This window comes from Nicotiana tabacum, chromosome 22, assembly GCF_000715075.1.
Source record: "Nicotiana tabacum cultivar K326 chromosome 22, ASM71507v2, whole genome shotgun sequence".
Taxonomy (NCBI): Eukaryota; Viridiplantae; Streptophyta; class Magnoliopsida; order Solanales; family Solanaceae; genus Nicotiana; species Nicotiana tabacum.
This window is the reverse complement of record NC_134101.1, coordinates 149,725,206-149,750,145: the sequence shown is the minus strand read 5'-3', so window position 1 is coordinate 149,750,145 and position 24,940 is coordinate 149,725,206. Positions and strand designations below refer to the sequence as shown.

Sequence of the window (24,940 nt, the reverse complement as noted above, 5' to 3'; positions counted from 1 at the left end):
CCGACGTAGGCATGCAACATTAGGCACACATAATCGCCCTTGATATCTGAGGACCCCATCTTCTATAATTTCAAACAGTGTCTTCTCCTTCTAAAGGGTGGTATCCTTATAATGAACTAACACATGATCATCGTACTGGTGTTCCTTTACTTCAGTTACTAAAGAGGATGTTGTCATATCCTGAATAGTAATTCCAATATCACCTGAGTCCAGTAACCAAACTCCAAGACTAGCTAGCTGATGAACCTCATGGGTTATTCCCCTCTTTTTCTGGCTGTAAATAAGACATGCTACCCATAGATCTACGGCTGAGGGCGTCGGCTACTACGTTCGCCTTCCCCGGATGGTATAAAATATCAACATCATAGTATTTAAGTAGCTCCAACCTTCTCCTTTGATGTAGATTCAATTCCTTTAGCTTGAAGATGTACTGGAGGATCTTATGATTCGAGTAGTTCTTCTCATGCTTTCTTAGTTGTCTAGAAGCATAAGCCACAACCGTACCATGTTGCATCAGCACACAACCCAATCCAATGCCTGAAGCATCACAATAGATAACATAACCACTGGTCCCTTCTAGGAGCGTTAGAATCGGTGCTGAAGTTAATGTGTCCTTTAATGCCTAGAAACTCCATTCGCAAGCATCAATCCATTGAAACTTTGCTCCCTTCTGAGTTAACTTTGTCAAAGGTGTTGAAAGGGAATAAAATCTCTCTACAAATCTCCTGTAATAAATTGCCAAATCAAGAAAGCTACAAATCTCTGTCAGTGTTGTATGTCTGGGCGACGTCCTTACTGCCTCAATCTTTTGTGTATCCACCAGGATGCCTTTACTCGAAATGATAAGCCCAAGGAAAGTTATAGAATTCAACCAGAATTCACATTTAGAGAATTTGCATACAACTTCCCTTTTTGTAAAACTCTAAGCACAGTACGCAGATGATCTGCATGCTCAGCCTTTGAACGAGAATACACCAATATATCATCGATAAATACCATTACGAACAAATCTAATAAAGTCCTGATCACACGGTTCATCAAATCCATGAATACTGTTGGGGCATTGGTCAAACCGAATGACATAACACAAAACTCAAAGTGCCCATATCTAGTCCTAAATGTTGTCTTCAGAATATCTTCCTCCTTAACCCTTACCTAATGGTACCCGGACCTCAGGTTTATTTTTGAAAACACTTGGCACCTTGTAACTGATCAAATATATTGTCAATCCTTGGGAGCGGGTATATATTGTTAATCGCCACCTTATTCAACTGTCTATAATCAATACACATCCATAAGGAACCATATTTCTTCCTCATAAATAACATAGGTGCTCCCCACGGTGATGTACTAGGTCTGATAAATCCTTTTTCAAGCAAGTCCTTTAGTTGTTCTTTCAATTCTTTTAGCTCCGCGGGGGCCATTCTATAGGGAGGAATAGATATTGGATGAGTATCTGGTAGTAGGTCAATAGAAAACTCAATTTCTCGCTCTAGCAGAAGGCTCGTAAGCTCATCGGGAAAAACATCGAAAAACTCATTAACCACAAGGATGGACTGAATGGTTAGTGACTCCTCTTCCACATTTTGAACCTGAACTAAGTGATAAATACATCCCTTTCTGATCATCTTCCTTGCCTTGAGATAGGAAATAAATCTTCCTCTCGGCGATGGCGTATTACCTTTCCACTCCAAAATAGGCTCCCCTAGAAATTGAAAGCGAACTATCTTTGATCTACAATCAACGTTTGCATGACAAGAAGCCAACCAATCCATACCCATTATAACATCAAATTCTACCATATCTAACTCGATTAGGTCCTCTACGGTAGATCGACTATGAACTACTATTATGCAACCCCTATATACTTACTTAGCTATCACTGAGTCCCCAACAGGTGTAGACACCTTAAAAGTTTTAACCAATTCAGGTTTTATTCCAAACTTACTAGCAACTAACAGAGTAATGTATGATAAGGTGGAACCTGGGTTAATAAGTGCATATACATCATATGAGAAGACTAATAATATACTTGTAACAACATCAGGCAATGACTTCTGGTCATGTCGTCCTGCTAATGCGTAAATGCGGTTCTGAGGACTGCTCGAGCTAGATGCTCAACCTTTGCCTCTACCAAGACTCATTCGTACTTGTGGACCTTTCCTAGAGGGGCGTACTGATGATGATGAACCAGCTACAGATCCAACTAGCTGAGTTATGCTCGCATCACCTCTCATCGGACAATCCCTCATAACTTGGCCTGGATAACCACAAGTATAACAAACACCTAATCCCATATGGCACTGCCCGATATGTTGCTTACCACATTGAGCTCATTGTGGCAAGGGCAGCCTCATCTGACTTGACTCATCCCTATACTAAGAACCTGAGGCCTTGAAATTTTGACCAGACCCTGAATATATGGAACGATCAAATCTCTTACCGCCAAACTGAGGGGCGCGCTAGCCGATGGCTGGGCTTGATACCTTGGGTATTGTGGTCTCTGACCACCTCGAAACTCACTAGAAGGACCTAAAGACCTCGCTCTCTTATTCTGGGCCCTATCATTATCACGATCGGCCCTCTGTTTCTTCTTACGCTCCTCTACACCCTGAGTGTATGCCTGAATATGAGAAATATCCATGTCTGGATAAAGTGAGACCGACATACAATCATTAAGCAAGTGAGGCTCTAATCCCATCACGAACCGGTGCACCCGATCCTCCATCTTAGATAAAATAGTGGGAGCATACCTAGCCAATGAATCAAACTGAAGGTTGTACTCCTGAACACTCATGTTACCCTGCTGAATAAGAACCTATCAACTCTGGCTCGTCTAAGCTCTAATGGAAGATAATGACAAAGAAAAGCCTCTGTAAACTCCTGCCATACTGCTGGAGGGGCATCCTCGCCTCTGGATAATTCTCAAGACTCGTACCAATTTACTGCAACATCTCGGAGTCTATAGAAAGCTAGCTCAACTGACTCAGTCGCAGTGGCCTATATTACCCTTAATGTGTATGCGTCAATTAACTGAAGGCAAAACTTTTATAGTACGAAAATGCGAGATGTAACACGTACACCTATATTTCTTTGTGAATCATGTCGTGGAAAATGGTCGTCATGGCTCTCATATAAGTGGCTCTAGCATTCTTCAGGCCAAACAACATCATTTTATAACAATACATCCCACACGATGTGATAAAGGCTATTTTCTCGGCATCTTCTTCATCCATCCAGATCATATGGTATCCTGCGAAGCAATCCACAAAGGATTAGAGTTCATGCTTGGCATAGTTGTCAACCAGTATGTGTATATTGGGTAACGGGAAATCATCTTTGGGACTTGCTTTGTTTAAATCTCGATAGTCGACACATGCTCCGACCTTCATATCTTTCTTCGGAACTGGCACGGTGTTGGCCAACCTAGTAGGATATTCGACTACTCTGAGAACTTTAGCTTTGATCTGCTTGGTGACTTCCTCTTTGATTTTCAGACTCATATCAGGCTTGACCTTTTTGAGTTTCTGTTTTATAGGCGGACACATCGGATCGGTAGGTAGTTTATGAGCCACTATAGATGTTCTCAAACCAGTCATATAATCATAAGACCATGCAAAAATTTCCTCATACTCCTTTAGGAAACGAGCGTATTCTTCTTTTTCTGATGGTGACAAGTGGATACTTATGCGGGTTTCTTTGGTTGTTTCGGAATCTCCCAAGTTGACTATCTCAGTTTTGTCCAAGTTGGACTTAGGCTTATTCTCAAAATTCTCATCTTCTCTGACAATTTCCTCAGGTATCACATCCTCTTCATCTATCTCTTCCGATTCACTATCCTTATATTGCGTTGTCTCATTACATGTCACAATCATTGGTTCATCAGGATAAGTAATAATAATGATGTAGAGAGAAAATGTAAAAGATAATAATAAATACTAAAATAGCGATGCATTAAATAAATAAATTTTTACATTCCTATATACTATATGAAACTATATTACCTTCCCTACTCAAGTTTTACTATAATTACATTTTATATACTCAATTACCATTTATGTACATTTTAAGGTAATTAATAATAATAATAATAATTAGTGTCCTAAAAATACTCTAATGTATCTTCCACTCCCCCATGTTTCTCTCTCCACATACCAACCCCCTCCCCCACGTATCTTGCACTCACCCACTATTCCACAATTGACAGCCATTAAAAAGCTTTTAAGCATTGAATTTGAATTTGGGTTTTCAAAAAACATTATTTGTTTGAATTGGGCGTTGTTGCAAAAAATTGGGAATTCTCTCTACGTCTCTCTCTATCTCTCAATCCCTAATTTTAATAATGTAAAGTAAAGGAAAAGAGAGCAGCAATTCCACCATTGACATCCATTAAAAAGTTTTGAAGCTTTGAATTCGAATTTGGGTTTTCAAAAATAATTATTTGTTTGGATTGAGTGTTGTTGAAAATAATTGAGAATATGGTTTGGAGTTTATATCTCAATTTTGAGGGGTTTCGGCGAAGATTAGACTTTGTTTTGGCTGAATTTTCAGATTGAAACTCGAAGAAGAAGAAGAAGAAGAAGAAGAAGACATGATATACATTATATTTACGAAAATGTAGTAAAATTGTATTATGTTGTTTATATATTTTTATTTATTTATTTAACTATATATGAAAGTTGAAAAATATTGTATAAAAATTATATTTAAGTTGTATGATATTGTAATTATTTATAACTGAGTATAAGTAATGTATGATAAGTTGTAGATAAGTTGTATAATATATAATTAGTTGTATGAATTTTGTTTTTGCTATGTATAAATCAGATACAAAATATACAAAAGACATATTTTATAAATTTGTATAAAAATTATATTTACGTGGTATGATAATGTAGTTGTATATAACTGGATAGAAATAATGTATGAAAGTTGTAAATAAGTTGTATAATATATAATTAATTGTATGAAATTTGTTTTTACTATGTATAAATCATTTGTAAACAACTTGTAAATATCGTTTGATTTTTATTTTCAGATTTCTTACACGTAAAATGACAAATCTCTTCTTACTTTTAACATAAAACTAAAGAAAATTTGTACCCTATCTATTCTAAGTGGCACACGCAAGTAATGACTCTACCCTTTTCCCGTATTGGAGTTTGAAGTTATAATTGAACAGTTGAAATGATTTGTTTAGAAATAAATTAGCCAGTATTAACTTTATTATGCCTCTGCACATGCAAAGTTTTGAAGTTGGCAAATGAAGAATTATAAGAAATGAGAATAATGTAAGAAAGATTGTGGCAAATAGTGTCAACTTAAGGTAATAATGTACCTTCTCTGCCATACAATGACAAGACTGGGGTGTTATTTAATTTAACTAATTTTCAGCGTCGGTATAAACATTACTTCATTAATTCTTTTTGTTGTGTACCTCTATAAGTATTTTTGTGAAGATTCAACAACTTTTTGTGAAGGGCTCGGTGCGATGGTATATTTCTCCACCCAAATTCCTCCTATTCTCGACAACCGGAATGATTTGATTGGTGTAAATGGGATTACTCCCGTCTTCATGGATGATCACTTACTGATGATTCCATTCAAATTTCATGACCTGGTGTAGCATAGAAACTACGACTCCAGCAGCATATATCCAAGGTCGTCCCAACAACAGATTGTACGTAGTACATATGTCCAATACTTGAAACTCAACATCAAACCAAGTTGGACCTATTTGCAAGCACATGTTTATTTCCCCACTCGTAGCCCTTTGAGACCCATCAAATGCTTTCACATTCATAGTTCCTTCCTGTATCTCATGCAAGCCTTTACCTAACCTCTTCAAAGTAGTCAATGGACAAATGTTAAGACTCGAACCCCCATGTATTAGGACCCTGGTAATGAATTTATCCTCAAGCTGCACTGTGATGTGTAGTGCCCTGTTGTGACTCAGTCCTTCTAGTGGTAATTTGTCTTCGTGGAAAGTGATCTTGTGGCTCTCCAATACTTGCCCGACCATGTTAGCCATCTCCCTACTAGTGATGTTGTTGGGCATGTAATCTTCGTTCAATACTTTCATTAATGCATTCATATGCGTCTCAAAATTCTGTAGTAGTGATAGAATAGATTCTGAGAAGGGATTTTGTTCAGATGATCAACTGCAAAATATTCCCTTGCTTGCACATTTCTCCAAAGATCATCCGGTCCTGTTTCAATGATAGGCTGCTTGAAAGCAACTTCTTTACTTGTTCCTCCCAAATGCTCAAGTGTTTAAACCCTACCGGCCTTGGTCATGCCTTGTGCGACACCTGTTTCTTCCATTTTCCCTTTTCCCTTTCTTCTTGCCTATGCAGCATAGTCCCAGGGTATAGCATTGGAATTAATAGATGGTGTGGGTACAACCGTCACAGTGAAAGGTGTGGTCACTTCCACCTTAAACGAAGCTGGTGCGGCTGAGGGCGTTGTTTCTTTCACCTCAAATAGAGTTCGCGTGGCTATTTCAACCTCAATTGGCGACTGAATCTGCACTATAATATGTGTGAGAGTGATTGGAGGTACTTTGGGTTTATCACCTTCACGAATGAGTCCAATTGATCCTTCCGGCTCCCATTCTTCATCATTTTCGATCACATTTACCCCCTCGCCCCTTTGATCCAGGAGGGAGTTGTTGCGGGCATTTGGTGCAGCCTCTTTTGCTTGTATAACTTTGGTCAATCACATCTGGATCTTACCCTTCAGAGTGCGACATTCATCAATAGTATGTCCCTTCATGCCTGAGTGATAGGCACATGTCTTGTTCATATTAACACAGTGGGAAGAGTTTTCCATAACAACAACGGGAATAGGGGTGACATAACCGGTAGCCTTCAGTCTTTCATAGAGCTGATCGATGGGTTCAGCAATAGGAGTGTATTGTCTGGTTGGTCTACGGTCAAAATTTGGTTTAGCTTTCTGGTAGTTTTGGCGAGCTGGTGGTGGGGAGTGGTAATATGTAGGTTGTATGTTATAAGTATGGTAGGTGGCGGCGGGTTGTTTATATCTGGGAGGTGAAGGTTGATATGTTGGTGGAGGTGTTTGGTATGTTAGAGGAGACTTTAGTCCTAGAGTACCATCACGGCCCCTACATCCTTCTTCTTGGATATGCCTCCTGACTGCAAGGCCTTATTTGTATCTTGGAGTGCCTCAAAGTTTGTCACTATTCCGCTTTTAATTACCTCATCTATTCTTTCTCCTAATTTGATGATGTCAGAAAATTTATGATTTTCAATAATCATCAACCTCTCATAGTATTGCGGATCCTAGGCTCGAACAAAGAATTTGTTCATTTGCTCTTCCTCTAATGTCGGCCTTACTTTTGCAACTTCCGATCTCCATCGAGTAGCATACTCGCGGAAAGTTTTTGTTGGCTTTTTCTTGAGATTTTGAATATAGAAGACATCTGGTGCATTCTCTGTGTTGAATTTGAACCGATCCATGAAATCTAACGTCATGCTTACCCAGTTAATCCACTTCTTTGGATTTTGGCTGATATACCAAGATAGGGCATCACCAGTGAGGCTCCTCATAAATAACTTCATGCGAATTCTTTCATCTTTACCAACCCCTACGAGCTTGTCACAATATATTCTCAAATGTACCTTCGGATCACCTTCCGTCGAATATTTCGAACTTAGGAGGTTTGTAGCCCTCCGGCAGTCCTATGTTCGGCTAAATACACAAATCTTCATAGTTCAAACCCTCAATTCCTTTACCACCTTCCACACCTTGGACTTGACTTGTGAGCTTCTTAAGCTCCCCCGCCATATTCTTGATGAGCAGGTCCTTCTCGGCAGACTCCGTTATGCATAAGGTTTGTTGAGGAGTGTGGGGTAAGGTTTCCATATATATGGGGTTACTTTGATGGACTCCAGGGATTTGGGTGTAGTGGTGATCATTGGTTGAGTTTTGAGGCTCAGGGATAGGTTGTGATGCATTCTGAGGAGTGTGATAGGTAGTGGTTTGGGGATACTAGGTTGGCTGATGATGATGTTGTGGAGGAGTCGGTACTGGTAGGGGATTGGGATTTTGAGGCGGTGTGTCATATTAGTAAGGTGCGGGAGGATTTTATGGATGCTAGTTTGGTGTATTTTGGGGAGGTGCTGGGTTTTTGGTGTTGACGTCGGGGGCGTTAAGGGTAAGGGAAAGGTTTGCCAAGTTCCGAACCTGCTTGAGTTCCCTTTGTAACTCCAATATCTTCTGTTCCAGCTATAAAACCAAGTCATTCGGTGCTGGAGTGCTCCGACCATATGAAGTTTCGACATTCTCTTCATGCGTAGCATTGTCTTTCCTGATATTGCTTGTGTCATCCATTTTGGCTTTTCCCTTGCTTTTGAGATTACTTGGAGGAGGAGGAGGTGGAGGACCTCTTGATCTAGTATGATATGCTAATGATGCTAGTATGCACAAACCAACCTTAGGGGATAGGAATAAACAAGTAAAGAAAATAAAAACAAAAGGTAAACAAGTCAGTGAGGAGTATTAAAAGGTGTTTGCGGTATTTAAACATGTATTGCAGAATTATAATCTGCATCCTAATTTTGGGTCCTCATTGTGCCTGAGGTAGGCCTAAATGACATATAGAGTTGGATAAAATTGATGCCTATAACTGCGTCATTTCATTATATGTTAAATAAACCGAATCTATACTAAAATGACAATAATGATAAAGAGTTACTAATGGCATGTGCCTTATTACAACCAAAGCCTAAACGAGTCTAGAAAGCAAATAAAACATACTTTCTAATATATTTGGTCCGAAAAGGACCTTTTCCATGCTTGGCCTTCTTTGCTCCATCGATCAAGTTCCCCAGGTCGTGCATGTCCAGCAGCAGATACGCCCTTTCTAGGAGAGCTACTTCATGTCCATCCATGTTTTGACAGCCTGTAACCTAGTTTCTCATCTTCCCTTCCAGCTCCATCAACCCCTGCTCTAAATACTCCAACCTATCTGTGGATTTAGTAGCGATTCCTCTCCATTCATTGATTGCTTCCATGTCTGCTTTGTGCTATCCCAAATGTCTTGCCTCAGATTCAAAAATTCTTTTGCGTAATCTCCTATATTTGACTTGGGCCTCGATAGCATCGTTTATGACCCTATTTCCAAAATCAATCCCTTGTTTGACTTCTCCTACTATGTCATCGACCAACCATGATGGATAGAAACACATATGGCTAGCATGGTATCGATCTGGTTCGATGATATTCTTTTCCACCATGACCTTTAGATGCCATATGTGTTGTGCCTCATACTTGAATGGAATAGCATTACCTTGGAAATCTACTTTGTTGTGAACCATCTTGGACACTCGGGGTATAACTTGTTTCCTCCCTGCTTGCCTCATGACTCTGATAGGAGCATAAGGATAAATACCCCTTAGTTAGCACTAGATGAGGAATATCTCTTGACCTGATGATGAACTCGCTAGTAGGGAACCATTCAAACATCCAATGGACCTTGTTGTTAGTCAAATTGCTAAAGAAATGCACCAATCCCACATCGTTTCCTAGTTGTGCAAACCTGTCTGGGATAAAAGTCATTCTCTTTGGGTGGTGAAAAGCTATGTGGTCATTCCACGGTCGTCGCAAAAATTATTGCAGGTATTGTCCCCTTTGAAGATGTTCCAACAACCATACTTTTAGTAGAAAATTACAACCCTCAAAATGTCTATATCCTTTCTTAAAGAGGTCCCAGGACTCGGTATGTCTCTACTATGATCATTGGGACAATAGTGTAGGTTTGTCCCTCAATTCCTTCCATTATGGTCTTAGTAACCATAGCTTAACGGGTGTGAATCCTTTCTCCTTGCATTGGGAATGCCAGCATCCCCATAAAATAGACAATGAACACAAAAGCCCAATGGTGGGTCCAACCTAACGAAGTAATGGCAAACTCATCATGGTAAAGGCGGTAGGATTTGTTGTGTCCATAACGTTTGTAAAGGAAGTTGAAGGGTATATAAGACTTCTTCAGGCAGACTAACTCATCATTCTTTCTAAAATCCATCATTTTCAGAAACCCTCGAGAAGTATGATTTTCTGGTACCAATACATTAGGGCTCTCCCAAGGAAGTCCAGCAAAGCCTCCTATTTCCTTTAGAAGGGGAGTCATCAAAGGTTTTACCTATGAACCAACCCCCTACAGCGAAATAGGCACAAGGAAAGAGCAATAGACCAGACCAGCCTACAAAAACGAAACGGGTCCCTCCGTAACCAGTCATCCATAATATCAAATAAATCATTTTTGTCTTTGGTAAACTTACCAAGGGCTATAGTCATAGTGATCTTCCTATTCAACTACTTCGACCATTTCCGAGCACCTCATATCCTTTTTGGGGCGTTCGATGATTCGATCATTTTTGTATGATTTTTCTTGCACTACCCTTTCCGATGGATTTCAAAGATAAATACCGTTTATTGGTTAGCCCATAAACTGACCTAGGTAAATCTATGAACTCTATTGGATTATTCCTTCTAACTAAGCATATGAACCATGAATTGTCCTAATAAGACAATTCAATCAATCCTTTGTTTTGAAAAAACTCTTCAAAGACCAAGCTATCCCTTTCCTTCATACTTCATATAAATAAATCTAAAATCCCAGAGTATATCTTTCCACAGATCAAAGGAAAAAAAACAGTTCGATCGAATATTTATTTTTAGATTCTTTTCTCTGTTAGAAAAAGAGATAATCTTTTAGATTTTCCTTTTAGAAAATCAAAAATTCAATAAAAATAAAATAAATAAGAGACTGGAAATGAAAGTCTCTTTCTCGGATCTATTCTTCATCACACTGTTGGAACAAAACAAAAATACCGGATGCAATGATATTGAAATATTTGGTACATGAAGCCATGATCTGATAGATATACATCGAAATCTACAATGTACTTAATATAATATAGATATATAGTCTAGATAGAAATTAATGATAAAATTAATCTTTGATCTGGAATCAAAGAAAGATAATAAATGGCTCTTATGGTGTGACTTGGAAGAAAGGTTTCTCTGTAGAGGAAAGGAATAACAATTTATTCCTATAATTTTTCCTATAGAAAATCTAGTAACAATTTCTATATCCCGAAACAGAACCAGAACATAGTAGCGGCCTCGATCAGTTCATTGTTCGGTTGAATGTCTAGCAAAGATGGTAAATTCCCAAGAACTCTTTTCACGTGATTTTTGTTGCTTGGTAAAAGATTTTCCCACCAATCCAGTAGCAAAGGCGGGATATTCCGAACCATGATGAACCTGGGGAACTCGTGCCTCAGTTTCTGCAAAACAGATATAGTTAGCCCTTGCCCCTCCAGATTCAGCTATTTACACGTTAATGATCAACATATTGGCATGTTTTTTTTCCAAATGATGCATAGATTGTGATTTGTCCATTGGGATTATGGAAATCCCAACGGACTTTGGACAAGGTTTGTCTTAGTGAGTTATTGCGCGGACAGCGTTCTAACTCATACTAGGTTTTAGACATGATGTATGCACAGTTGATTTTAGAATGGGATTTCTAGAAGAGTCTAGATTGGTACCCTCAAGCGGACTACTTGAGAGGGAAAGGTACATAACCGTCGATTGCACTGCTGATCGACTAGTTTTACTGCAAATAAGTCTTTCCAAATTTAAAGGGTGATTTTAGGAAGAGAGCGGACACTCATCAAGTGCCGCTATGGTATTACTATGCACGAGTGGAATATGATGTGGAGCATGCTTATGCAAAGATAAAATAACACGCTGTCAAGTATTTTTGCATGTTTGAAAGCAATAAATGTAGTATTGAATAAACATAAAGACATGAAATAAAGAAAAATAGGGAAGAAGTTAGTTCGCATAATGAAAGAATTGTAATAAAGCAAATAAAGAGGTAAGGGTTGGAGAGAGATATGATATAGATAAATTAAAAGTTTGGAGCAAGTGAACATGATTGGAAAATAAGGGGAAATGCACGTTATAATCAAATTAAACAAGAGTTGCATATGAGTTCATATAAAAGGGAAATAGGGAAGAGGATGTGCATGTAGTAATAAAAAGGGAAAATGGGAGCGGGATATCCAAGTAACAGCAAAATAACAAAGCCACAGTTATCAGAGAATACTAATTCACAAAGATCAAGTTCATTTATGGTAAGAGCCTAAAAATATCCCCAGCAGAGTCAGCATGCTGTCGCGCCCCTTTTTCTAGCGAAATCGGATTTCGACACGTGACAACTCTTTTAAGGAAGGGTTTTAAAAGAGAGAGTTGTCACCTAACGAATTAAGGTGAGTTAGGGCACCTATTTGCAAATAAATCTGTTTGACTAGTTTACATCACTAAAGATCGGGTAAGGGCTTGAAATTACCTCAAAGAGAAGGTGTTAGGCACTCTTCGAGATCCATAATTGCGGGTCCCGGCCAAACTCAATTATATGAATTAGTCTAAGGGAAAGGAAGCAATTTGGACAAATGAAATAAATGATTTATTTAAATAAAAAATGGAGGGGGGTCCTAAGTTTTTTATCCTAAAGGATCACCCCGTGCAACATAAATAATACTTCGTAACTCCCTCGACATGGGGTGTTACTCGTATTATTCAGTGGGCACAGACTATCATCTCCTGCTACCCGATTACTATCTTTAAGTTTTTACCTAAAGCGCACTAGTTGATTCTAAATCGTGCCTTATGAGTACACTACCCATCCCATCCCTATGGTTCAGATGGCATTTGGACCTCTATTTCAGGGTGGTTCTAGACCTTAACTTAGATTGCTCAAAAAGGGAAAATAAGTGATAGACAAAATAGTTAGGACTTTCAAATAGAAACAAGTATAGTCTCAAGTTAGTGTCCTCATTTAGACATCAAATGCACGCCAAATTGGTTAACACTGAAATTTTTTATTAATTTCAGAATCCTACATGCAGGATATCTATGTGATGTTGAATGACCGAACAACCAATTATGTACACAATCGGTTTCTTAATGTGATAAGTAGCACATACATAGGTTTGCCTTCTGATTTTAGCATAATACAATTAAGCATATCAACATATTATCTAGGTGCTTTATGCAATAGTAGATAGTGGGAGGTCACAGAAACAGATCCAAAATTATTTGTTTGAATCTTATAGGCATGTTTTCTAGTGAGGGTAATAGCATAGTGTATGTAACACCTCCTTTTTACCACCCTGAAAGGGGTATACGGGAGTTTTTTCCAATTTAAGTGACAATCGAAACAGGATTATTTATTTAAAAATTCAGAGTCGTCACTTGGGATAATTTATGGTGTCTCAAGTCACCGGTTTAAAATCCCGAATCGATGAAGTTTAACTCTATTTACGGTGTGCGAACACAGAAATCCGGGTAAGGAATTCTGTTAACCCGAGAGAAGGTGTTAGGCATTCTTGAGTTCCGTGGTTCTAGCACGGTCGCTTTGATCATACTTGGCTTAATCAAATTGTCTAATTACTCATTTTAGAACCTATGTGTATTTGCCTTTTTTAATTAAGCAACTATCTTGAAACGGGTCACGCGCACGTGTACCCATTTTTTTGGCGCGTCAAAAATCATGTCATGCGAACGAGTACACAACCACGATGTTATATTAAACGCGCCTAAAGCTTTCAACGGTGTTTATTATTCTTCCTAAACTTTGAGATTATCGGAAAGGCCATAGTTTATGGAAAGTATGGAAGAAATAAAATAAATTAATTATGGAGAGGTGGGATAGCTTACGTAAGTATATACTAAAGTTGTCAATCCTCGCAAATTGAATGCGTTTTATTTCATACTATCTTCCTCTGCTATAAGCTCTAACTCTTATTTTAAGGTCAAATGCAATTGTCGTTTCTCGGGGTCGAAACCCATGAACTATTCATGAACAACAGTTGTATGAAATTCAACCAACCAACCACTGCCAACAAGTATCCTAGAGATATCAAAGTATTCAAATCATCTAAGAATTATAATTAAGGATCAATTTCTTCAAATAGATTCCAAAACAAAGCAAGAAGTATCAAGTAAAATATACATATAGGCACTCTATTAATAAAAGGGAAACTAGCGACTCAACCATTATCATCTACATTTCAATTGCCCAAAAGACTAGCAAAATGGCATTAAACTCAACTTATCCAATATCTGCTTCATGACAAAGACAGTAACAAATTCTGATTTAGAAAGAACAATTTAAAATTGATCAAATGCAACCAGAATAAAATCATAAGTTGAATGACGAGCAAGAATTCAATATCGAACCTTTTCATAAGCCAAAATTTTAGACCGGGACCTTGGACGACGGAAACGACGAACAGATTTCAAATGAAGGCCTCCCTGACTCGACGAGTTTTGCAGTGGTTTAAGGGGTGTTCCTCGACTGGTTTAGAACAACAAATCGGTGGTTAGTTACATGGTGTTTTTGGGTGGTTTTAAGCTGGGGGGGGGGGGGGGGACTAGGTTTAAGAGCTTGATGGCTGCTGTTTTAATGGAGTCCAAAAATGGCATCGCCGACATTTATGGAGGTCGCCGGAGCTTCTTTTTTTCCGATCAGATTCAGACTCGGCTCTTATGCTCTCATTCCACTCGTCTCTCTCTGTTTCGGTCCCTTTTCCTAGCCCTATTATTTTCGTCCCTTGTGTGTGTATGTGTGTCTTGCGGCTGAAGCTGGTTCTCGCTAGGGTGGGCTCGTTGGAAATTCAAGGGTGCTTTCAGAGATGGGGTGCGTCGAGGGAGATGACGTTCAGGGGGTCTCCTAAGGTCCAAAATGGCGGATTCTGTCTGTATATGTAGAGTCTAAGGATTTCTAGGCTGTTTTTAGTTATATAGAAATATTTTTAGGTTAAGCTGGTATGAGTTTGGTATTATTTGACCTTAAAATTGGGCCAAAAACTAAAAAAAACTATAAAATTCATAAAGACGTGATAACTAACCCAAAACTAATTCCTCCTTTTAAAATTATATACAATTTATAATATAAAAATACAAAACTAATTCTAATTGATTAAACTAAACTATATTAACACATGAAACTATTTTTTTGTTTTCAAGATTATATAAAAATAAAAATAAGGTACTATTTTTGTATATTTTTATTTAAATTTATGAAAGATACATAAACTAAAATATTTTTTTTTGTAATTTTTATTTTTGTGACCAAATAAAGTAAAAGAATCAAAACTAATTGAAATAACAATATTAGGCCTAAACTAAACATTTACATACTAAAATATGAAAAATCACGGGGAGGGTCAAAAATCACATGTCTACAATGTAAGCGGGCAGAAATAACGATTAAACAGATTCAGGCGTGCATTCTATAATTTAGTCTAGTTTTAGATCCTATAGGCATGATCTCTAAAACTTGAACAGAACAGTATGTAAACAGGCATTTTACACACATATTAGATCACACCATTTCCTATAGGCATGGTTTCTAGCAAAGCAAAACATAACAGAACAAAGCATTAAGTCTAAAGGGATGGTTTCTAACACATCACATATAATAGCACATTGTTAGACCTATAGGTAGGATTTCTAACACATTACTTATAATAACATATTGTTGGACCTATAGGCAGGATTTCTACCCAACTTTTATTGCAAAATAAGAAACCCTTCCCAATTTTATAATACCCCAGAATTGTTATTACAAAAAAAAATTAATTACAAACCAGAATTTAAGGTAATGAATTACAAAGTGAGTAAACTATAGGGAGCCTACAGTAGGCCCAAATACACCTGGACAGACCAGGCCTTCAACTCACAATATCCCCAAAACCCATGTTCATACAACATAACCAATTGTTGAGTGATTCACCCATATATCAAAGATGAGCATACAAAACCCAAGTCCCTAGTGTGTCAGAGTTCCCAAGAGCTTCAAGAACCCAGGGCGATGCTCACACTAGGGAGATTGATCAGAAACAGTTCAGAGAGAAGACTAGGGACCAAGTCCTAGCATGTCAGAGTTCACAAGGGTCTCCATGAACCCTAAGCAGTGCTCACACTATGGAGGTCAAGGGCAGAACCTAAATGGCCTTGGCTTTCAGTCGGCTAAGAATGAGGATTCAGAAAGTCCAGATAGTAAAGGAATAACAGTTAGTCAAAGAATTTCACTGAAGGGACATAACACATGTACCCAAACAAGTAGTATACATGCTTGAACTTTGGCAAACTTGGTCAAGTTTTAGGAATTAATCACATGATAACAAGGCAAGTTCATAGGTAGATTCATAGTGATAACAAAAGATCTAGATTAGACTAAGTGAAAAAACTAGTATCATAAGAAGGAATCACGTTAGTTAGCAACAAATTAGGACAAGTTAAAAAACTAATTAAGGCAGTTACTAGAAGTGTCATAATATGTTAAGAACAAAGTTAAACAAGCCATATTGTAACAGAAACAAACTTGTAATCTTATTAATGCATACATCTATACATAGTTCATTGGCCCACAAGAGGAAATAAACACATGTTCAAAGTAGGGTCATAACAGACTTAGCTTCAAGAGATAGTCCTCAATAACACAGAATTTAAGCAGAAATGATTAATAAACCCAACATAAATTTAATCATGTTTCAAACCACAATATAATAACATTAGGCTAGCATAGATTAGTTGAAGTAACACGTTGAGTGAACAATCATAATGAAATGGCAGAGGGTCTAATAACTCGCCAATTGAGATGAAACAGGAAATAAAGGAATCCAACAGTGCAATGAATATCACTAGACAAAAGCAAGAACTTAGGGATTTCTGGCCTTGGCTTTCAGCCGGCCAGGAATCAAAACACAGAACAAAATTATTCAAGAGAGAGTAGAAGCACGCAACTTTTGTATAGTAGTGAAAAGATTTTCGAACTCAAAACTTCTAGACTTTCAAAGGGGAGTTGGGAGAAGTTTAAATAGTTCTGAAATTAGAACATAACATAGCTAATTTATATACCAAAAGGCAAGTACTTAAATCAGTAAAATTAAAACCCTAAATTTTAGGTGAAGATACGCAAAATCAGTATAAAATAAGACAAAGAATCACATAATGCATATAATAAACATAGACAGGGAATTATTCAAAAAGAAACACAGCATTGAACCGGATTTAGTTCAAGTAAAAGGGTATGAAAAACTAAATTTAGGTAAACCACAAAATCGGCTGAAAATAAAGACAAGAATCACATATTAGCATAAAAATAGACAAAGATAGGAGATTATTCAAAAAGAAACATAGAATTGAACCAGATTTGGTTCAATTGAAGGAGATCCGAAACCCTAATTTGGGTAAGTAAAAGAAATCGACAAAAATAGGTTAATTAACAGGTAATAGAGTGAATAGAGACAGAATAATGCTAAAAATAAAAGTTTGAACCAGCTTAGGTTCAAATCAAAAGAGAATATGAAACCATAACCTTTAGGGTTAAGTACGAATCAGCGAGATACAAGAGAATCGGTACAAAATAACGCATTTGGATTCAAGATCGTGCAGATTCAAGAGGTAAATATAGATTTGGACAGAATCAAAGTGGGGTACTTATCATGTTTAGGCAAGTACTTAAGTTATTTCATAAAATAGCACCAAATATGGAAAATATCTCGAAATGGTCGGTGAATGGGGAAAGAATCCCATTAGGAATGAGATTATGGGGAATTTAGTGAGGTGGCAGAATTAGGGTTAATTAGAGGGGGGAAACAGAGGTGGCGAGATTAAGAAAATAAGGGATAGGGTTTGGGGTGGAGATATAAGGAAAGGAGGTAATTGTTTGTAAGCCCTTGATCATTCTTTATCAACGGTTGGGATTTGAGTAGACTGGGTTGGGTTTAATTGAATGGGTAAGGGTAATTGGGTCAGATGTATTGGGCTTGGGTAATTGGGTTATGTTTGGGTAGCATAGGTCCAAAATTAATTATAGAATTAGGGCTAGATTTTAAATACCCAATTTTAATAAATAACAAAAATATTATTTGTACACAAAGATTTTAAATAATTATGTAATACTATAAAAATATAAGAAGTTATATTTTGCATAAATAATATAATCATAGGTACATATGGGCTATTATTGTAAAATATGCAATTTAGCCTTAAAATTGCAAATGTGATTATAAATATGCACTGAAAAATATTTAAATATTATTTTAGTACAAATGATAAATTTAGATGATTAAATCATCATAAAAATAATATGAAGGATAATTATTGGATATTTATATAATAAAATGCAGAAATAAATTGATTTAAAGCTTTTAAAAACTATGGAAAATTATGAAAAATACTTGTGCATACTTGTAAATCAATTGATGATGCATGTGCACTATTTTGAAAAATATGAGGGAAAAAATGTGTATTAACATACTCCCCACAGTCCGAGTGGACTACAATTGGAAGGGCAAGGAGGTGGTCGTTCCCGGGTCTAATGAGGACATTACTACGTACGTGGTTATACTTACCCTTTCACGCTCGCCCCGGTGGACCCCATAATCCTCGGCTTCTGCAAAAGGTACGAGGTCTGCTCGGGCGGATTCATCCATCCTTTTAGAGGATCGTAATCCTCCTCCACACTTTGTAACAACACCGTAGCGCCAAGGCTCACCCTCAACAACCTGCTTTGTCTCTACAGTCCTTGAATCTTCCAAGGGGGCTTATCAAGCTCGTTCGTCGAGCAACTAAGGCTCTATTCTCGAGTATCGATGAAAATTGAGATCGAGGTTGGAAGGAGAGGTTCCTTTGGGTGAAAACCAAAGACCTCATTCCCCATAAATTTCTACCATTCCGTGAAACGTGGAACTCATCCAGTAAGTCTTCTCCTTCTTGAGTGCTTGTTATTTCCTTTTGTTTTTTTTCTAAGTGCATGTGTCTACCGTCGTTCAGTAGTCGCCCAAGTCCCCAATGCAGTCCCCCACCTCAATGAGTGGATCGAGGGGATTTATAAACAAATTCCTTACTTCCAGCGTGAATGGCGCAAGCTCTCGAGGGGAAAGTCGGAGGCTCGTTCCCACGGTGAGTCTCCTGCCCGAATAATTATATTTACATACTTAACTTTTATATTTGCTAAGTCTTTTTCCCTTTCACTAGCTTTCCCAAGACCACCGAGCTTCAGCCATTGGATGGGGACGAGGTCCTATCCTCGCTTGCAGAACCCTTTACTTCGGGACAGCCCATAGCTGCCGCGAAGGAGGATAAAAAGAGAAAACGGAAATCCTCTAGCTCCTTAGACACCAAGGTGAAGAATAAAAGGGTTGCTGCCTGGATTCGAAAAAGCAACAAAAAGAACACCAAAGCTAGGGTACCAGGCCTTAATTCCCTCTTTTGGCTTAGGGATTACCCTGAGGATGACGACCATGAGTTCATTGCTCATGAGTCGACCATCGACGAGGGAGTGCGGGCAACGACCGAGAAAGATGGCCGAGGGGTCGATTCCCCTCTAGCTTGGGAACCAAAAGAAGGATCAGAGGCCATAGCCTCCCGAGAAGCCGCTTCGGCCCCGAAAGAAGTAGCCGGTGTCATTGACATCACGGAGATGACGTCCCACACAGAGTCCATGTTCGAAGAGGCTCAGGCCAATAAAGAGAAATCAAGCGAGACGACACTAGATCGGATGATGCCCACAACATGTTCTTCGATGGCATAGACATGAGAGTTGGAGGACTACTCCGGGCTTGGCAACCTGGAGGTCCCAAAAAAGGATGTTCCATTCGGAGCGGGCGAGCCGAATTTGAGTTCCAATAGAACGGTCATTCTTAGTATCCCGGTGGATGCCCGGGCACTGCCTGCTCTGGTGGGTGTGGCCAACTACCTTTGTTTTCTGGTGGCCGAGGAGATCCAAGCGAAGATGAACGAAGTAGGTACATCGAGCCTTTTAAATAAGGTGCAACAAGCAATGAACTAGGTAAGACGTATATTCTTTGTATCCTTTCCAAATTTGCTTAGTTTTAGCATGTTCTAACGACCTCATTATTTTTCAGACTTCGGTGCTTCATCATGAAACCTTCCTTCGATCCCTCTTGGAAATCAACCAGCTCGAGTTCGAGCTCAAAGAGCAATTCTGGAAGAAGGACATGTACAGAGCTCTTAGTGAACAACAAGACGGGGCTTTCAAGGACCTCCAGATTCTTTGAGCTGAGCTGGAAAAGGCAAAGAAGGAGGCCTCGTTCAAGAAATGGGATCATGCCGAACTAGTCGAAAAGGTAAATATCTTTGAGGCTAAAAACGAGAATCTACTTGTGGTGACTAACGGTGCAACTTCACAGGTCCAAGAGAAGATAGACTTGATTGACCAGCTTCAGGCCGAGATGGATAAGGTCAAGACCACAATAGATGCAATGAAAGGTAGAATGGACATGTTGGCTTCGGAAAAGGATGCCACAAAAGAGGAACAGTCATTGGTCAAGGACCAGCTCTGGGTGGCAAAGGACAAAACCGACAAGTGGTCGCAGCTAAATGACAAGCTCCGGGAGCAACTGGCTTTAGCCGCCTCAGAACAAGATGCCCTTGGCCAGGAATATACTGCGCTGAAGTCCAAATTAGAGGCAATTTCAATTGATTCCTCCGAGGTTGAAGAAATGCTGGCTCAGTATAAAGCAAATGTGGAGGTGGTCGAGCCCGTTTAAAGACAAAGACCGAGTATGTAAAGCGGCTATCTCGAAGGGAGATCCTCGAGAAAATTAACGCCTAAGGGTTTGATCTGTCCGCTGAGAACGTATAAGCCAAGAGGCTCGAGGCCAAGGCAAAGGAACTATATGATCCCGAAGGCCCCGAAGGCTCTGTTGGTTCCGAAGGTTCAGTTACTGAGTCAAGCCTCAGCGAAGATTAGGCGTAGGTGCCTCAGTTTATTTTTGGCTTTCCCTTTTATATTTTCTTTCTTGCTTATTTTGAGGCCATTTTATCGTGCCTTTGTAAATATTTTTTGAAATGTACAAAATTTTTCCTTTGGCAATACCATGTTCTTACTTTTCAGCATCTATTTACAATCTTTTGTTTGTGCATCGTTCTTAATGCCTTAGCATAGAATCGAACATAATACGAGGCATCCATTCTTCGGAGGCCTAAATGGATACTGATTCAATGGCAACTCCGGATTACTCGCGGTTTCGATATTTCGATAAAATTCAAGGCCTTTAAGATGCTTAAGTTGTATACGACGATGTGTTTGCTGCCGAGAGTAACCTTTTAATAGGTTTTAATTATATGTAAGGGCCTTACTTTCTGAATACAAATTTTGGACTCTCCAAGCCATTTTAGGGTGGTCATAGCCTTTTGTATTTGGGCACTACCTAGTAGGCTAGGTGCCTCCAAAATTCAATGACCCGGGATGCCCGATTTTTTATCGATCGATAGTCCCCGAGTCGGTTAATCCATGGGCTTTAGGTATTAGGATTTGTTGTGAAGCATCGATGAAGTGAAATGCGAAATGTGCAATAATAAAGTATGAGGGAAGCAAAGTTTCCTTTCATTGTTTTATATGGAAGTTACATAATCGGAGGCGTATAAGCCTTGTGCCGTGGCTGGAGTAGGCTACATGGGCACGGTTCGTATGACTTTTTGACCCTTCCAACAAATCCTAATAATCAAGCCTTGGCTTTTAACATATAAAATTTTCCCTTTCTAAGGATCTTACCCTAGGGGTAATGGACTCTAGTTCTTGAGGCCGAACTTGTGAGGGCTCAGATACTGTTGGCTCGGTGCAAGCAATCAACGATTCTGATTTAAGATCGGTCTTCAAAACTAAGGTAGCACATTTTACTGTTGCCAAATTAGAAACCTTGCTGAAAAATGCACTTCGAAACAGAATCAGTTCGGGAAAAAGAGTACAATATGTGCTTTCAGTCCTAATAGTCACGTTTGCCCTTGGCTGAGTACCTGCATAAGTTAGTCTATAATATAACGAAATAAAAAAAATTGGGTTTGTACCTTAGCAGTAGTACAGCTTTAATTGTGCCATGTTCTAAATGTTCGGTAGTTGTACACCATTTCTTGATTCGAGCTTATACGAGCCTTTGCCGATTATTTCGTCAACTATATACGGTCTTCCCAATTCGGACCTAGTTTCCCTTCATTTGTATTCCTAGTGTGTGGTGTTACCTTTCTCAATACCAAGTCCCCAACTTGAAAATGTCGGAGGTTGGCTCTTCAGTTGTAGTACCTCCCTACTCATTGCTTTTGGGCGGCTAACCAGACTACGGTGGCCTCCCGCCTTTCACCCAATAATTCTAGGCTCGAGGTGATAACCTTGCCATTTGACACTTTGGTAGCATACTGTCATACCTCCTTTTTACTATCCCGAGGGGATATAAGGGAGTTTTTCCAATTAAAGTGACATAAATCAAAATGGGATTATTTTATTTAATCAGAGTCGCCACTTGGAATAATTTACGGTGTCCCAAGTCACCGGTTTATTTTAAATCACAAATCGAGGAAATTTCGACTTTCCTTTTTGAAGTCTGCGAACCATAAATTCTAGATAAGGAATTCTATTAACCCGAAAGAAGATGTTAGGCATTCACAGGTTCTGTGGTTCTAGCACAGTCGCTTAGTGATTATTACTTGGCTTAAATTGTTTAACTACTCATTTTTAGGATCTATGCGAATTTGTCATTTTACCGCTTTTAATCACTTGATTTATTCGTAATTAAAGAATTGAGTAATGCGTACGTATACTCTTTTCTTTTGGCGCATCAAAAATCATGTCACGCGAACGTGTCTACAATTAATAACGCTTTGTTTATTTTATTAAGAAAATCTTGGTTGAAGTTGCGCGAACGCATCCCTCGAGTTACTTTTTAGAATTAAATTCGCAATTATGTTACACAAACATATACATAATCATCATACTAGTCTAAATCGAGCCTAAAGCAAACTACGAATATTCAAGAGAATTAATTTTTCTAAGGTTTGCAATTATTTGTTCAAATCTAGAATTATGGAATTTATTATGAAAGGAGCAAGGTGGATTAATTATGGAAAGATGTGTTGGTTTATGAATTAAAGTATGACGGGCCTGGCAAACTTTTATTATTTATCCCAGTAACTTCTTAAAGTCCACACATCATATATAATGATGGCTAGAGAACAACATGAGTCTTTCTGTTGCCAAATTACAAAGCAACATCAAATAGAACCGAACACTTAATGTCCAAATTTAATCTTAAAGTTACTACTAGTATCATTCCATTATTCAATCTTTCCTATGACTTATGCTTTTCATTAAACCAAGCCTAAATCTCATGGCCAACTTGAATACGTTATTGCTTCTAATAAGCTTAAAATGTGAAAATCCTGTTTTCAATTTCAAAACTTGGTGACACTTGAAATCATATACCCTATTAACAACGCGTTTAAACAATAAAATAAAATGACAAATAATAGAGTAAACAGAACTAACAAAAAAGAGAAAAAAAAGAATCAATGCTAGACCAAGTTATAAAAACACTACTGTCAAAAGAAATTATAATAAAACAAACATTGAAGTAAGCATACTAGAATATATCAATATGAGTTTCATTATTTTATTTAACTAAGAGAGGCACAAAAACTCATTAATCAGAAAGAGGACAAGATAAGAACCTCATAAGTCTGTGAGCGAACGGATGTAAACAACGAAACAGAGAACATAACCTTGATCCGAGATCGAAACCCGAGCGGCAACCTCACAATGATTATAGCTAGATCTCCTTGACTGAAGAGAGAATCAATAGTAATTGAAAGTGACTTTTGAGGTTAGTTTTGGGACGGTTTCGAGGTCTTTTGGAACTGGGTTTTGGCTGAGATTTTCGGGTCATTTGTGGCTGAAATTTGGGGCTTTTGGGGGCTGTTTCGAGCTAGGTTTTGGGGCTGTTCGCAACTGGTCTTTTGCTGCATTTTGGGTGGTTGTTTGGGGCTGTTTCAAAGTCATTTTTTGGACTGAGAAGAGGGCTGGTTCGGGGGTAGATTTCCAGCTCGTTTTTGGGCTGTTCTGGGTCTGTTTTGGAGGCTGATTTTGGTGGTTTTTTGCAGCTAAAAAGCTGCTGGATTTTGCTGGAGTTTAAAGGAGTTTTTTGGTGGTTGTTTCAGGCTAGATTTAGAGTAGTTCTAATGGATATTTTGGGTTGTTTTGGGGTGTTTATGGCCGATCTCTTTAATGAAGAAGGAAAGCTCTGTATTTTTGTATTCATGAAAATCAGAGAGGGTGTTGCTTTTTTGCTGGGAATGCTGTTGTTGTGAAGCTTCTCTCTTGCATTGGCTCTTAGGGTGTATTGTATATTTAGGTGTTAGGTACTATTATATCGGGGTAGGAATTAGGTTACGGGTATGGGACTAGGAATTATGGGTTTGGTAATTATGGACTAGGTCCAAAAAGTAGGCCTAAAAATGGGTTGCTCGAACCCAAATTTTATTCTTTCCACGCGAACGAGATTAAAATACAATCTCATTTATTAATTAGTCCTACTTGAGAAAAATAATTTAAAAATAAGATGACCGTTAAAACAAAACTATTTTTTGGTATTTTTCAAGATTAAAAATGATTACAACACATTAATGAAACTATTTTTTGTAATTTTCATTTTCTTGTAATAAAATAAAGTAAAAGAATCAAAATTAATTAAAATAGATTTATGAGGCCTAAATTAAATATTTACGTGCTAAAATATAAAAAATCTTGGGGAGGGTCAAAAATCACATGTCTACAGCTGCCCCTCTTTGACTGGAAACGCGAAGAGTTTTCAGACAAAGAATGACTAGACAGTTTTTTTTGACCCGACCTTTATTTGGAGAGACCAAAAGCTAAAAGAAAGGAGAATGTGATCGAGCCCTGGTATCCGAGCTGCCTACATATCCTTGGCTATAAAGGAATCAGGCCACGTGTAGTTCAGAAGTGAATGAAGTGATGGAGTACCGAGGTTGAGAGCCGAGCGAGGTGCCGTCGAGGTTTCGGTTCGCGGTCTCGTTATTACAT

The 24,940-nt window shown here is 38.3% G+C and overlaps 1 long non-coding RNA gene across 1 annotated transcript; it reads right to left on the bottom strand.

The window, feature by feature from the left end:
• Positions 1-15,607: 15,607 nt before the first annotated feature.
• On the bottom strand, positions 15,608-24,457 carry LOC142176503 (uncharacterized). Its single transcript, XR_012705154.1, has 2 exons — positions 23,572-24,457; positions 15,608-16,068 (listed from the first exon to the last, which is right to left on the bottom strand). It is a non-coding gene; the product is annotated as an uncharacterized LOC142176503 (long non-coding RNA).
• Positions 24,458-24,940: the final 483 nt, after the last annotated feature.